The sequence below is a fragment of the Narcine bancroftii genome, chromosome 6, assembly GCF_036971445.1.
Source record: "Narcine bancroftii isolate sNarBan1 chromosome 6, sNarBan1.hap1, whole genome shotgun sequence".
Lineage (NCBI taxonomy): Eukaryota > Metazoa > Chordata > Chondrichthyes > Torpediniformes > Narcinidae > Narcine > Narcine bancroftii.
Window position 1 is genome coordinate 207,360,083 of NC_091474.1, and position 16,161 is coordinate 207,376,243.

General features: G+C 40.6%; 1 protein-coding gene across 5 annotated transcripts in view; it reads left to right on the top strand.

Moving 5' to 3' along the window:
- The window catches only part of rngtt (RNA guanylyltransferase and 5'-phosphatase), a 429,772-nt gene that overhangs the window by 45,145 nt on the left and 368,466 nt on the right, over positions 1-16,161 (top strand). The gene's annotated exons all lie outside the window — the stretch shown is intronic.

The window sequence follows — 16,161 nt, forward strand, 5'->3', positions numbered from 1 at the left end:
TTCAGGGAGTTAGGCACTGGGTTGAAGGACAGGACTTCTGGGGTAGTGGTCTCAGGATTGCTACCCATGTCACGAGCTGGTGAGTTGGAAATTAGAAGATAATGCAGCTTAACACATGGCTAAAGACATGGTGCAGGAGGGAGGGCTTTGGATTTCTGTACCATTGAGCTCTCTTCCAGGGATGATGGGACCTGTTTCAACTGGATGGTTTGCATCTGAACTAGAAGGGGACTAATATCCTGGCGGGAAGGTTTGTTAGTGCAGCTCTGGTAGGTTTAAACTAGATTTGCAGGGGGAGTGGAGGAGGGAAAAGATGATGTTAAAATTGCATGCATCATTAGAGGTCAACAGGTTGAATGTGGTGAAAATGTTCTCAGATGCATCTATTTCAATGCAAGGAGTATTGTAGGAAAGGCAGATGAGCTTAGAGCGTGGATTGGCATGTGAAATTATGACATGGTGGCCATTAGTAAAACTTCATTGCAGGAGGGGCAGGACTGGCAGCTCAAAGTTCTGGGCTTCTTTTCCTTTAGACGCAGTTGAACAAGGTGGGGGGGGTGATGAAAGGGGGAGGAGCTGCTTTGCTCATTAGGGAAAGTATCACAGCTGTGCTCAGGCAGGACAGACCAGAGGACTCTTCCACTGAGGCTATATGAATGGAGTGGAGGAACAGGAAAGGTATGACCACAGTCACAGGGTTGTATTATAGACCACCCAATAGTTAGTGAGAATTGGAGGAGCAGGTCTGTGGAGAAATAGCAGACAGCTGCAGGAAACATAAGGTTGTGGTAGTAGGAGATTTTAACTTTCCACATGTTGACTGGGACTCCCATACTGTAAAATGGCTGGATGGCTTGGAGTTTGTCAAATATATTCAGGAAAATTTTCTCTATCAATATATAGAGGAACCGACTAGAGAGAGAGAGTGGAATACTGGATCTTCTATTAGGGAATGGGTCTGGACAGGTGACAGAAATATGTGTCGGGGAAAATTTTTGGTCCAGTCATTATAATGCCATGAGTTTCAAGTTGACTATGGTGAAGAATAGGTCTGGGCTTTGGATTGAGATTCTCAATTTGAGAAGGGCCAATTTTGAGGAAATGAAAGGATCTAGAATGTATGGATTGGGTTAAATTGTTTCGGACAAGGATGTGCGAGGTAAGTGAGGACCTTCAAAGGAGACATTTTGAGAGTGTAGTGAGTGCTACAGCAGAGAGCGGCAGAACTACACACTTGATGTGACTGTAGTCAAAGCTGCTTTTATTTTTCTCCCTGCCCTTGCTTATTTAGGCCTAGCTTCCCGCCATTGTTGGCAGAAGTGTCATCACTGGTGAGCTGGCTGCTGATTGGTCGGTGTTGTCACCAATGTTCGCTGTTTCCTGCCATGTGGGCTGTCGGCTGGGAAGAAGGGCCATTAGCCCATGTGGGCTTTGTGAGATCACCATGTTTGTCCGCCATTTTGTGCATTGGGTCACCTCCTGGTTAGTGGGCTGCTACACAACCCCGTTCCCTCCAGAGAACTGGTGATCCGAGTGCTGTCCTTTGATTTTGATGGCCAGCTTCTGCGTCGTGGGGGCTGTGTGGTGACTGGTTGGCTAGTGTCCAGTGTGCTGGTTTGAGGCAGTCAATAGTGAAAGTCTCCTACTTATTTCCAATGTCCAGCACGCATATGGATCTGTTGTGTCTGGTCACTCGTTAAGGCCCCTTGTACAGTTGCTGCAGAGGTGTGTTGTGTGCTTCCCATCACACAGAGTAATTTGCATGTCTTTAGATAATTGGGGACGAATGTTTTGGGTTGGCCATGTAGTGAAGGCTGTGTCAGGGCTAGAGTGCTTAGTTGTTCCATCAGTTTTTCCACATCGCAGCTGGTGGTTCTTCTAGGTTCTTGGCAATGGCCAAGAACACCCCTGGCATGACTAAGGGTGCGCTAAATACCTTTTCCTCTGCTGAGCATGGTAGTTTATCTGTCCAATGTGGTGGTCCCTTGAGCCGAGCCATTAGAGCCACCTTCAGGTGTCTGTGGTACCAGTCCACCAACCCATTGGTCTGGGGGTTTATATGTTGTGGTGTGGTGGAGTTGGGTTCCCAGAAGGTTAACCAGCATTGTCCAGAGCCCCAAGGTGAATTGTGCACCCCTATTCGAAGTTGTGTTCTGGGCCAGAAGCCTTGCCTGCTCTTCAAGCAGATCTTTCTGGAGCAACTGCCTGAGGATATCTGACTCTTGCTCACTGACAAGGACTTCAGCAACCCCTGGAGAGTTGTGGCCCGGGTGGACATGCTCTGGAGAGCGAAGAAGGATACCAGTGCTGTGGTAGACCACATCAGCAAGCCCCATGAACAGCTGTCTGTGAGACCAAGAGATGCAAGTTAATACCCTGAGGCAGCTCTGCTACTATCATCAGCGAGGAGATGTGGAGGCCCATCGATGCCACTCACTCTGTGGGTTTCCAGGAAATGCTCTGGCCAACCCTCTATTGATGGCTGTGGTGGTTGGCCCATATGATAGCCTCCTCTATTTCTGGGACTCGCTCTCAGACAGGTGTTTCCTGGTGCAAGCCAGAACTTTTCAGACCGCCTCTGGAGGAGGCCAAATTTGCTCCCTTCACCTTGACTCTATAATGCTTTCAGATAACGAGTTCTCCCGCATCCTGGTGGAGTTTCCCTCAGTAGTGGCGCCATTGTTCTCTGTGGCTGAGCCGAAGCACAAGGTAAGGCACCATGTTCTGACTGAGGGGGGAAGGGGGCCACTACATGCTAGGGCACACCGACTCCTTCCCGAAAAGCTCAGCCTAGCGAAGGAGGAGTTCAAAAAAATAGAGGAGCTAGGGATTGTTCAATGCTCCGGCAGTTCCTGGGTCTCCTCCCCCTCCATATGGTGCCAAAAACTGGCGGGGTGGAGGGCATGTGGCAACTACTGCCGCCTCAATGAGGCCACCATGTCCAACAGATATCCCATGCCCCACAGTCTTTGCCGCCAACCTGCACAGGTGTTTTCCAAGGTGGACCTCATCCGGGTTATCACCCCCAGGATATCTCCAAGTCTGCGATCATAACCCCTTTTGGCCTGTTTGAATTCCACAAATGCCCTTCAGTCTGAAAAATGCGGAACAAACTTTCCAGCAGCTGATAGATGCAGTGGGCTGGGACCTCCTATTTGGACAATATCCTCATCGCTAACTGCAGCCGCAAAGACCAAGCCACCCACCTGAGACAACTGTGCATCCGGTTGAGTGAATTCGGTTTGACAGTTAACCCCATGAAGTGCCAATTAGGTCTGGGCAAACCCCCACCCCGAAAAGGTGAAGGTGGTCTGGCACTTTGCCAAGCCTCGTAAAGGGGCTACGCGGAATGATAAACTTACCACAGATTCATATTGGAATCAGCCAACATCATGTGTCCCCTCTTGGCGCTAATGGTGAGCAAATCAAAGGATATTACCTGGGACGATGAGTCTTTGAGGGGGGGGGGTCCAGAATGTCAAAGAGATGCTGGCTAACGCCACCCTCCTGGTTGTTAGGTCTGCTTTGTTCATGAATGAGTGAGACAAACACCAGGCTGAGTCGAAATCAGGGTTCTTTGTTCTTTATTACCGGATTGTAACACTTGCGACTAACAAAGTTAGTCGGAGAATGCATTCTGCCGTTATCAGCAAAATGGTGATTTTTTATACCCTTGGATATGTGCTTAGAACATCATCATATCATTACTTGTCCAATGACTAAAACTGTTGCTATCCTTTCCCTGCTAGCTTCCTGCCTCTCAATCCATCAATGTCTCTCTTATCTTGTAAGTACAAGGATGCATTTACATCTTGTTACAGCCCTGTACATTCCCATCTCATGATGTTTTACCTAACAGGAGTACAAGGACACCTCCCCTTCTTGTTACTGCCCTGTACAGGGTAACTCCCTACACATTCCCATCTCATGATGTTTTACCTTACATGGTACACTCCAGACCAGAGGCACCTACTGCTCTGACAGTTGATGCCTCTAGCGCAGCAGTAGGAGGCATTCTGGAATAGCTCAATGAAGGCCAGTCGCAACCCTTGACCATTTTCAGCAGACACCTCCACCCTCCCAGAGCTCCAATAAAGCGCCTTTAACAGAGAGGAATTGGCACTGTACCTGGCGGTAAGACATTTGCATTAATTCTGGAAGATTGGCAATTTAAGGTCTTCACCGATCACAAGCCGTTGACTTCCGTAAGGTATTGGACCCATGGTCGACCGGACAGCAGAGATACTTGTCCTACATGTCCGAATTTACCATGTTGTGGGGAAAAAGCAGTGTGGTAGCCGATGCTCTGTTATGCCTCGCGATGGAGTCAGCCCACTCTCTATCCTGGGGTTGACTATGTGGCCCTTCACCAAAGTGTAGGAGCAGCACCCTGAGATTCCCGCATATCTAGGATAGCTGTCTCAGGGTGGAAGCAGTGTCCATAGGTCTAGGTAACCTGATACTACTGTGTGATATCTCCACCCGCAGCCTCATTGCATCATCCCAGCCGCATGTAGGCGCCAGGTTTTTGATGCCATACACAACCTGGAGCATTTGGCAATACAAGCCACAGTTAAGATGGTGGGTAGCAGGTTTGTCTAGCATGGCATCTGCAAGCAGGTCAGACAGTGGGCCGAGACCTGCATGAACTGCCAGTCCTCAAAAGTACAGGCTCCTACAAAGTCGCCCACACAGAATTTTGAACCAGCATGGCACAGGTTCAGCCACATACATATTGATATAGTGGGGCCGCTACCAGTTTCCCTTGGGGTGAAATACCTGCTGACCATGGTTGACCGCTCCATGAGGTGGCCTGAGGCACTCCTGCTGGCTGATACCAGCACAGAAACCTGTGGCAGGGCACTCATCAACACATGGGTGGCCAGATTCGGGGTCCTAGAGCACCTAACCTCAGAAAGGGGGGCACAATTTCTGTGCTCTGGGCGGTGCTGGGTAACTTCCTGGGACACAACTCCACAACACCATGGCGTACTGCCCTCAGGACAATGGGTTTGTGGAGCAGTTTCACAGGCACCTGAAGGTAGCCTTGATGGCCTGGCTCAAGGGTCCCATCTGGGCGGATGAACTGCCTTGAGTCCTGCAGGGTACTTGCACCATGCCAAAGGAAGCGCTCAATGCAGAGATGGTCTAGGGCAGACCCTTAAATATTCCTAGGGAGTTCCTGGCCCCTGAAAAATGCCCGGAAGACCCCGCGGCCACCCTTGAGAATTTGTGGCAAAAACTGGGGTCCCTGGTCCTGCAAGAACCTCCATCACATGGCTAGCCAAAACTTAACATCTCTGGGGACTTAAAGACTTGACCATATGTGTTCGTGCGAAGGGTCGCACACTGGCTGCCCTACAGTGGCTCCACTTTCGTTCTCGACATCAGTGGTAAGGAGGAGACCTTTACCATTGATCGCCTGAAGCTGGTATATCTGGATTGTAACGGGTCAGTTTCCACTCCTCCCCCATGACGCAGGGGCAGACCGCCTAAGTCAATGGACAATGGCCAGATCACTGGTTCGGAGGGGGGGGGGGTTGTGTCATGTAGCGGCCTGCGCATGGGGACATGACTGGCCCATAAAATGGACAACAGATGCAGCCACCGCATGGACCTGAGGGGGTTGGGTGACACTGGCTGTTGTTCCAGTGACCTGCATGGCAGGAAGATGGTGAACTGGGGTGGGAACGCTGTCCAATCCCAGGGTGGCGGTCCGATGATGTGGTGTCTTGATGTCAGCGTCTGGGCCTACATAAATGCAATGGCCAATGCAATAAACCAGTCTCGACTTCAAGTCTTTGGTGTGCGTGTCATTTTTTGCCTGTGTAATGCAAACAGAAAAAGAGAAAGAAAAAGTAAAATTATTCTGAATTGCACAAAGGATCATCTCACACTTTGGGATCTTATAGTATTTATATAGCAACCTTTGGGAAGAAGATTACAGGTTTTAAGAGGCCAGAAGTACATTTTTAGATATCTTTCCCTAAACTTTGGATGTATGGGCTCCAACTTTATAAGAAAATATATTATTTATTTCTTAAATTATACGTAATTTTCTTCAAAGGTAGCAACTTTGCATTTCTGTGCTCCATCTTTCTATTCCTAAATGTGTATCTGATTTTCAAATCATTGCAATACACTTCCTTGCCACTGCTAGTGCTATTTTAATAAATTTCACTTGATAAAATAATGATTTTAGTTTAGGTCTTGTTCCTCAATAAAAATAAATCTGAAAAACAGTATCATTAATATGTTTTAGAAACTTTCCTAAATCCACCCAGAAGGTTTTGACTTTAGAGTTCAGAAGAATGAGAGGAGATCTTATAGAAATATATAGGATTATGAAGGGTATGGATAGGATAGATGTTGGAAGGTTTTTTGAGCTGGCCGGGGAAACTAAAACGAGAGGACACAGTCTCAAGATTCGGGGGAGTAGATTTAGGACAGAGATGAGGAAAAATAGTTTTTCTCAGAGAGTAGTGAATGTTTGGAATTCTCTAACCAGGGAAGTGGTTGAGGCTGCCTCATTAAACATATTTAAAATTCGGTTACATAAATTTTTACATGATAGAGGAATTAGGGGATATGGGGAGAAGGCAGGTAGGTGGAGTTAGGTCATAAATTAGATCAGCTATGATCGTGTTGAATGGTGGAGCAGGCTCGATGGGCCATTTTTGGCCTTCTCTTGTTCCTACTTCCTATGTTCCTATGACCAAATGTGATGTTTAAAAAAAAAGTTCCTATTTCTTCACCACATTTAAAACATTTTTCTGATAAATCCAATTTCATTTTATGCAATTTTTGCAGTGTTAAATATAATTGATATAAGTAATTATATTGAACTAAACTGTACCTAATGTTTATAATATTCGCCATACAATCTTGACAGAGATCAGGCCATCTTATCTAATCAAATATAATACTTAAATCTGCCTCCCATTTCGGTTTAGCTTTATGAACATTACTTACTTATTTCTAAACTTAACTCTAAATTTAACCTGGGTGGGTGGGTGGGTGTGTGTGTGTGAGTGGGTGTGGAATTAAAGTCCCACTCTGAAAAGTCAGTCTTTAAAAGTTCAGCATCATTTTAGTCTTGCTTGAAGATCTTAAATTCTCAATTCAGAAATAATTCTAAAGAGCTTTTAAATATATTTTCAGGCCTCTTGACTCACAATGTGGTTACTTTCCACGATTAATTCACAAACCCAGACAAGAGTTAAACAAATGTGGTTATCTTCTTCCACGATTAACTCACAATCCAGGCAAGGGTTAAATGAAATGGCAATACAAAAATAGACACAGTAGAAATTTGTCCTGTTTTCCAAAGAGACAGTGAAATGGTCTTCCTTATTTCAAAAGCCATTGATTCTGTGTTCCTCTTTCCCCATGAATAACACACAATAGCACCCATTCTGGTTATTGTAACTCAACCCTGTCTTTCAAAAGGTTTCAACCCCTCTATCACAGGGATTTTGACTTCTGTACTTTCCAAACTGAACTCAAAATGGCTAAATTCGGTAATATATTTCTCCAAATCATATGACCATTACATCACCTCTTGTTTTTTAAAATTTTAATTTAGGAAAAAACCCTCAGAAAAGAAACTACCACCTTAGTAGTACCCCCTCAATTGACTGGTGTTGTCATTACCACTCGTGGCAGATGACTTTGGAAGTGTCTGAGTCATCTACCTCCCCCCAACTGATCTTTTTTTTAAATTTTTTTATTTTTCACACCATAAATCACAATAGCCATGATATACACTTTTTCTTTTTCACACATTTACAGTGATTTTTTCTCCCCCCCCTCCCTCCTCCCAAGCCACCCCCCCACCCCCCCCCTCATCCATTTTAGGTATACAATCTAGGTTGCATTAATTCAGTCAGACAATGTTGTCATTCAACAAAAATACACCAGAAATTCTACTGAGTCCATTCTTTTCTTTTCTTCTCCTTCCATCAACTTAGGTAATGTTTGTTCCCGGTAGGTTTTCGCTATTGTATTTAATGTAAGGCTCCCATACTTGTTCGAATATTTCAATATTATTTCTTAAACTATATGTTATTTTTTCTAATGGAATACATTTATTCATTTCTATATACCATTGTTGTATTTTCAAAATTTTTCTACTCTCTCACATGTCCAGATTGCATGAATTGTTGTTCCCCTTTCTTTTTTACATCGAAAACATCTATCAGATACTGTTGGGTCCCATTTATTTAACTTTTGCAGTGTAATGTATAGTCTGTGTAACCAATTATATTGTATCATACGCAGCCTCGTATTTATTGTATTTCTCATCGTTCCAGAACATAATTTCTCCCATGTTTCCTTTTTTATCTTTATATTTAAATCTTGTTCCCATTTTTGTTTAGTTTTACCATTTGTTTCCTCATTCTCCTTTTCTTGCAGTTTGATATACATATTTGTTATAAATCTTTTGATTAACATTGTATCTGTAATCACATATTCAAGGTTACTTCCCTCTGGTAAACTCAAATTGCTTCCTAATTTATCTTTCAAGTAGGATCTCAGTTGGTAATATGCCAGCGCTGTATCTCCAGTTATATTGTACTTATCTCTCATTTGTTCAAAGGATAAGAATCTACTTCCTGAAAAACAATTTTCTATTCTTTTAATCCTTTTTTTTTCCCATTTTCTAAAGGAAAGGTTGTCTATTGTAAAAGGGAGTAGCTTATTTTGCGTCAATATTAGTTTTGGTATTTGATAATTTATTTTATTTCTTTCTACATGAATCTTCTTCCATATATTGAGGAGATGGTGTAATACTGGAGAAGTTCTATGTTGTACCAATTTTTCGTCCCATTTATATAATATGTGTTCAGGTATCTTTTCCCCTATTTTATCTAATTCTAGTCTCGTCCAGTCTGGTTTTTCCCTTGTTTGATAAAAATCTGATAGGTACCTTAATTGTGCGGCTCTATAATAATTTTTGAAGTTTGGCAATTGTAAGCCTCCTTGTTTATACCATTCTGTTAATTTATCTAGTGCTATCCTCGGTTTCCCTCCTCTCCATAAAAATCTCCTTATTATTTTCTTTAACTCTTTGAAGAATTTTTCTGTCAGTTGTATTGGCAATGCCTGAAATAAGTATAGTATCCTTGGAAAAATGTTCATTTTAATACAGTTTATCCTTCCTATCAGTGTTAGTGGTAGCTCTTTCCAATGCTCTAAATCGTCCTGTAATTTTTTCATTAGTGGATTGTAATTGAGTTTATATAATTGGCCTAGATTTTTGTTTATTTGCACACCTAGGTATCTTATTGCCTGCATTTGCCATCTGAATGGGGATTCCTCCTTAAATTTTGAGAAATCCGCGTTATTCATAGGCATTGCTTCACTTTTATTTACGTTTATCTTGTATCCCGACACTTCTCCATATTCCTTCAATTTCTTATATAGTTCTTTTATTGATAGTTCTGGTTCTGTTAAGTACACTATCACATCATCCGCAAATAGACTGATTTTATATTCCCTGTCTTTTATTTTTATTCCTTTTATATTATTATCTATTCTTATCGATTCTGCTAGTGGTTCTATAGCTAGCGCAAACAATAATGGTGATAGTGGGCATCCCTGCCGCGTTGACCTGCTTAAGTTAAATTGCTTTGATACATGTCCATTTACTGTCACTTTCGCTAACGGTCCCTCATATAATGCTTTAATCCAATTAATATACTTCTCCGGTAAACTGAATTTTTGCAATACTTTGAACAAGTAATTCCATTCTACTCTGTCGAAGGCCTTCTCTGCGTCTAAAGCAACTGCTACTGCCGGTGCTTTATTTCCTTCTACTGCATGAATTAAGTTAATAAATTTACAAATATTGTCTGTTGTGCATCTTTTTTTGATAAATCCAGTTTGGTCTAAATTTGCCATTTTCGGTACCTGTTCTGCTAATCTGTTTGCTAATAGTTTAGCTATTATCTTATAATCTGTGTTTAGCAGAGATATTGGTCTATCTGACGCTGGTGAGAGTGGATCTTTCCCTTGTTTTAGTATCACTGTAATTATTGCTGTTTTACATGAATCTGGTAAGTTTTGTGTCTCATCAATCTGGTTGATTACATCCAGGAGGGGCGGTATTATTAGATCTTTAAATGTTTTGTAGAATTCTATTGGGAGTCCATCCTCTCCTGGTGTCTTATTATTTGGTAAATTTTTTATTATCTCTTGTATTTCTACTGTTCCAAATGGTTCTGTTAATTTATTTTGTTCCTCTATTTGTAGTTTTGGTAGTTCAATTTTAGTCAAAAATTCATCTATTTTCCCTTCTTTCCCTTCGTTTTCAGTTCGGTATAATTGTTCATAGAATTCTCTGAAGTTTTCCTTAATTTCTTTTGGATTATATGTAATTTGTTTGTCTTTTTTCCTTGTTGCCAATACCATTTTCTTAGTTTGCTCTGTCTTAAGCTGCCATGCTAAGATTTTGTGTGTTTTTTCACCTAGTTCATAATATTTCTGTTTTGTCTTCATTATATTCTTCTCCACCTTATATGTTTGTAATGTTTCATATTTTATTTTTTTATCCGCCAATTCTCTTCTTTTGGTTGTATCTTCCTTTATTGCTAATTTTTTCTCTATGTTTATTATTTCCCTTTCCAACTGCTCTGTTTCCTGATTATAGTCCTTCTTCATCTTGGTTGCATAACTTATTATTTGTCCTCTAATGAATGCTTTCATTGCGTCCCATAGTATAAACTTATCTTCCACTGATTCCGTATTTACTTCAAAGTACATTTTTAATTGTTTATCAATAAATTCTCTAAAATCCTGTCTTTTAAGTAGCATGGTGTTTAATCTCCATCTATACATTCTTGGAGGGATGTCCTCTAGCTCTATTGCCAATAACAGGGGTGAGTGGTCCGATAATAGTCTAGCTTTATATTCCGTTTTCCTAACTCTCCCTTGAATGTGGGCTGATAACAGGAATAGGTCTATCCTTGAGTATGTTTTATGTCTAGTCGAGTAGTATGAGTATTCCTTTTCTTTTGGGTTTTGTTTCCTCCATATGTCCACAAGTTTCATTTCTTGCATTGATTTAATTATAAATTTGGTTACTTTGTTCTTCCTGTTAATTTTTTTCCCCGTTTTATCCATATTTGGATCCAAATTCAGATTGAAATCCCCTCCTATTAGTATGTTCCCTTGCGTATTAGCTACCTTCAAAAAGATATCTTGCATAAACTTTTGATCTTCTTCGTTAGGTGAATATATATTAAGTAGATTCCAAAGCTCCGAATATATCTGACATTTTATCATAACATATCTCCCTGCTGGATCTATTATTTCCTCTTCTATTTTAAATGGCACATTTTTGCTAATTAATATAGCCACTCCTCTTGCTTTTGAATTATACGATGCTGCTGTTACATGTCCTACCCAATCTCTCTTTAATTTCTTGTGCTCCAATTCAGTTAAGTGTGTTTCTTGGACAAATGCTATATCTATTTTTTCCTTTTTCAGTAAATTTAGTAGTTTCTTCCTTTTAATTTGGTTATGTATTCCATTAATATTTAAAGTCATATAGTTCAGCGTAGCCATTTTATATTTTGTTTATCTTCTCTTTCCGTTTTTCCATCATTACCTTTCCTCCTTTTCCATTTCTGTTTTCTTATTTTCAACTCTTTACCAGACAACATTCCTACAACATCCCACATTTTCCTTATTCTCCTATTTCTATCTTCTTTATCCCCAATCTCCCCTTCCCCTCCTGAGTTGTCCTTTATCCCTTGTCGGACAACCACATCTCCCCTCTCCATTTGGATTTGCGAATCCACTCGCAAGCGTCAACTGATTTTGCAGTGACCGCTCTTTTCCCCCACCCAGCCCCCCCCAGAAAAGATTTCACTTTTTATATGTCACAAAGGTCACTCTTTTAATTCCTTCCTTATTCTCTCTATTCCATTACCTTCCCTTATTACTTCTTGTCTATACTATCTATGTTTTCCTCTAATTACAGATACTTTCACGTATGCCCATTGTCTCTATTCACTCTTATACCTCTTTACCCGCATACATATCAATCGTAGTCGTTTTTACCCTCATTACCCTTCTTCATCCCTCAATCTATTTTTGTCTTTACCCATATACATATCAATCGTGATCATTTTTGCTCTCATTACCCGTCTTCATCCCTCAGTCTATTTTTGTAATTGTTCTGCAAATTTTCGTGCTTCTTCTGGATCCGAGAACAGTCTGTTTTGTTGTCCTGGAATAAATATTTTCAATACCGCAGGATGCTTCAGTGTAAATTTATATCCTTTCTTCCATAAAATCGCTTTTGCTGTATTGAACTCTTTTCTCTTCTTTAGGAGTTCAAAGCTTATATCTGGATAAATGAAGATTTTTTGCCCTTTATACTCCAGTGGTTTGTTGCCCTCTCTTACTTTTTCCATTGTCTTCTCCAGTACCTTTTCTCTTGTAGTATATCTTAGGAATTTTACTACAATAGATCTTGGTTTTTGTTGTGGTTGTGGTTTAGGGGCCAATGCTCTATGTGCCCTTTCTATTTCCATTTCTTGCTGTAGTTCTGGACATCCTAGGGCCTTAGGGATCCATTCTTTTATAAACTCCCTCATATTCTTGCCTTCTTCATCTTCCTTAAGGCCCACTATCTTTATGTTATTTCTTCTGTTATAATTTTCCATTATATCTATTTTTTGGGCTAGTAATTCTTGTGTCTCTTTAGTTTTTTTATTAGATTCCTCCAATTTCTTTTTTAAGTCTTCTACCTCCATTTCTGCTGCTATTGCCTGTTCTTCCATCTTGTCCATTTTTTTCCCCATTTCTGTTAAGGTCATATCCATTTTATTTATTTTCTTTTCTGTGTTGTTTATTCTTCTTCTTAAATCATTGAATTCCTGTGTTTGCCATTCTTTAAATGACTCCATGTATCCTCTAACAAGAGCAAGTATATCCTTTACCTTGCCTTTCCCTTTATCTATTTCACTGTATTCTTCCTCTTCTTCTTCCTCTGGGTTGGCCATCTGTTGTTTCTTTGATGCCCTTTCCTCCTCTTCTTTCTTGTTTCCATTGTCTTCTGTGGTCTCTTCTTGCTGCAGGTGTTCTGCAGCTGTCGTTGCCGGCTGTGGAGATCGACTCCCCAGCTGGTCCCCCCTCCTGTCGGTGTGTTTTTTTTCATGCGCGGTTGTGCACTTTTACTCGGCTCTGTGAGCCATTGTTGTAGTTCTTTTTCTACCGACCTGAGGTAGTGGGGTCCTCTCTCCACAGCGGGCCTCTTCGGACAGGTAATGCCTTCACCTTTTTCCTCCGTTGTCTTCTCTTCCTCTCTTCTTTCCGTTGATTTTGATTTTTCTCCTTTTGTCTCCATCTTCTTTCCACCTTTATACTCACTTTTCTTTAACTTGTATTTCTGTGCCTTTGTATTTTCTCTTGTTTTTCCCGACTTTTCTGGAGAGGGCTGGAGTTCACCGTCCGGCCACTACTCCATCACGTGACTCCTCCCCCCCAACTGATCTTCATGAAAGAAAATACAATGTTTCTAATATTTAGTCCACTGATTCCAATCCACGATTAGCTTGATCATCTTCTATGTTAATCGTTGAATTTCGGACACCTTCTTCCCATTCCCATTCTTCTTCTGAGACAACTTCACCATTGACTGCTTCTGCAGATCTTGACTTGGCTGATTATCTGGCAGAGAGTTAGCAAAGATTTAAGCATCATAATCACTCTAATTAAAAAAAAAGAATAGATCTTCCAGCAAGATCTGTCACAACATTTTGAATTTCAAAATGGAATATTCTTTTTACCCTAAATTGCCACTCTTCTTGCTTTAGAATTTAAAAAAAAAAGAGGCTGCTACATACCCAACCCGATCTATCTTTAACTTCAAATGCTCTTTTTCAGTTAGACGAGTTTCTTACAAAAAAACAATATCTACATCCATCTTCTTAAGGTATACTAATACTCCCTTTTCATGGTTTCGTTTAAACCATTCACATTATAATTTACAAATTTAACAGTGTTACTCATCTTGCTAGTTCACTATTTCTTTTGCCTCTTCCTGTAAGTCTTCCTTCCATAAGTCTATTGTTCCAGATCCAACATGCTTACACACTTTACCTCCGGCAATCCAGATAAAAAGAAAAAAAAGATAAAATACTATCAAGCTATAGTTATAATGAAATATGTAACTATATATAAACAATACATTCTCTCCAATAGGTGTTGTAATTATATGATCCAACTCCACCTCGTTCTATTTTACGGGCCGTGACTGGAGTCAGAATTACCCACATGATCCAATAGAAGTTAGAACCTCTTACCCTCCCCAACCCCCCTGGTGTTTTACGTTAAATTCTTTAAATCTTAATTCCAAACTTAATTGAAAGAAAAGAACATATAATACACAAAAAGGGCAATAAAAAAGAGGAAGGTAATTAATATATATCTTAAGTTATTCCTCCTTCTCAAAACTGCCAAAATATTCAGACCATTAAAGAAATTAAAACATTAAAAGATAATCATATTCTTCATTCCCTCTGAACAATGATGATGTGCAAATTCGTCAGCTTCTGCAAACCTCAAAAAGAATTTGTTTCCTTCACCTGGTATGAAGATCTTCAAAGTTGATGGATGGTGCAGAATAAACCTATATCCTTTCTCCCATAGAATCTTCTTAACTGGATCGAATTCTCTTTTTAATAAATCAGGATAAAACAAAACTTTGGCACCTTCATACTCAAGTGTCATCTTGCCTTTGCTGCCACCAAAGATAAAATCTTCTCTTTATCTTGGTACTGAAGAAACTTAATCAATATAGATTATGGATTTTGAGTTGGAAGCAGTTTAGGTCTAAGAGCTCTGTGTGTTCTTTCAATTTTCATGGTACAATCAAAATGTTCAGCTCCCAAATTCTCAGAAAACCATTCCAGAAGCAAACCTATCAAATCTTGCTTTTATATACCTTCTTTGATACCCACATTCTTAATATTATTTCTCCTTTTAAAATTTTACAATACATCAACCCTTTGCTCCAACTTATTCTCCATGGTTAAAGCAGTAGTAGTATCTTTTACTAAAGTTATTCTCTTCTACTTGTTGCATATTTTCTTGCATTGTCTTCTAGTTTACTTAACTTTTTTCTTCATTTTATTAACATCCTCCAACACTTTATTTCTCTTTACATTTGTCCATTGCTCAATATTCGATATCTCTTTAGCCTTAGTCTTGAGTCTAGTTTCTACAATTCTAGCTTTTCTTTTTACCTCTTCTTGCTGCTGCTGCTCTCCTTCTTAATCTTCATCCTCTTCATTGCTAGTGTCTTTGAGCCTGAGTCGTCTTCTGATGGCGTCACTGAAAGCCTCCATTGTTCGTGCATGCCACTTCTGCGTCCTTCTTCTTGGATGCCATCTCCCGTCACTGTGGGAGAGCAACGTCAAAAGAAGGCCCCTCGTAAGGATCATTCACCCAGGGAACAGCTCGGATCCCAGCTTCCTGCTTCTCAGCAATGGTAAACCTGGCTTGTCTTCTTTGTCTTCTACTCACATTGGGATCCAGGAAAGACAGCAGCAGCTTTTTCTTCTTTAGGAGACATGTTTAGAAATGTTGTATGCGTGTTTAAATGTGTTTCAAATAACTTTCAATGAATCAGAAAATTACTTAACCTAACTAAAATTTTTCCCAGGAGGGTTAGGTTCCACGTCCTAACCCTAGAGCATAATGTGACCCCCCCCCCCCCGCCCCCACAATTACAATTACATTCCTGTTCTTTAACTTTTTGCCAAACTCCTTAAATTTGTAGGATCTCCTCTCTCTCCTACCTATGCCTTTGGGGTATTGAAGCAGACCATGACCTCTACTGCTTTCTCTCCCCTTTCAGAATATCCTGAGGTTTCAGAGACCTCTTGAACCCTGGTACCAGAGAAACACACTATCTGGGAGTCTTGTTTGTGGTTACAAAAAATCCCTTTCTGTGCCTCTTATCACTACTGTTTACCTAGATTGTGATCTACCATTTTGTGCTATTGATGAGGCTGCAGATGTTGAGAACTTATTGAGAACTTATTTTTCACTCCACACCCCACCCCTAAAAGTATTCACAGTGATGTACCTTTTTAGAAAGGAAAGAGTCACAGGGATTACTGTACTATCTGTCTGCCCCTCCTGGTG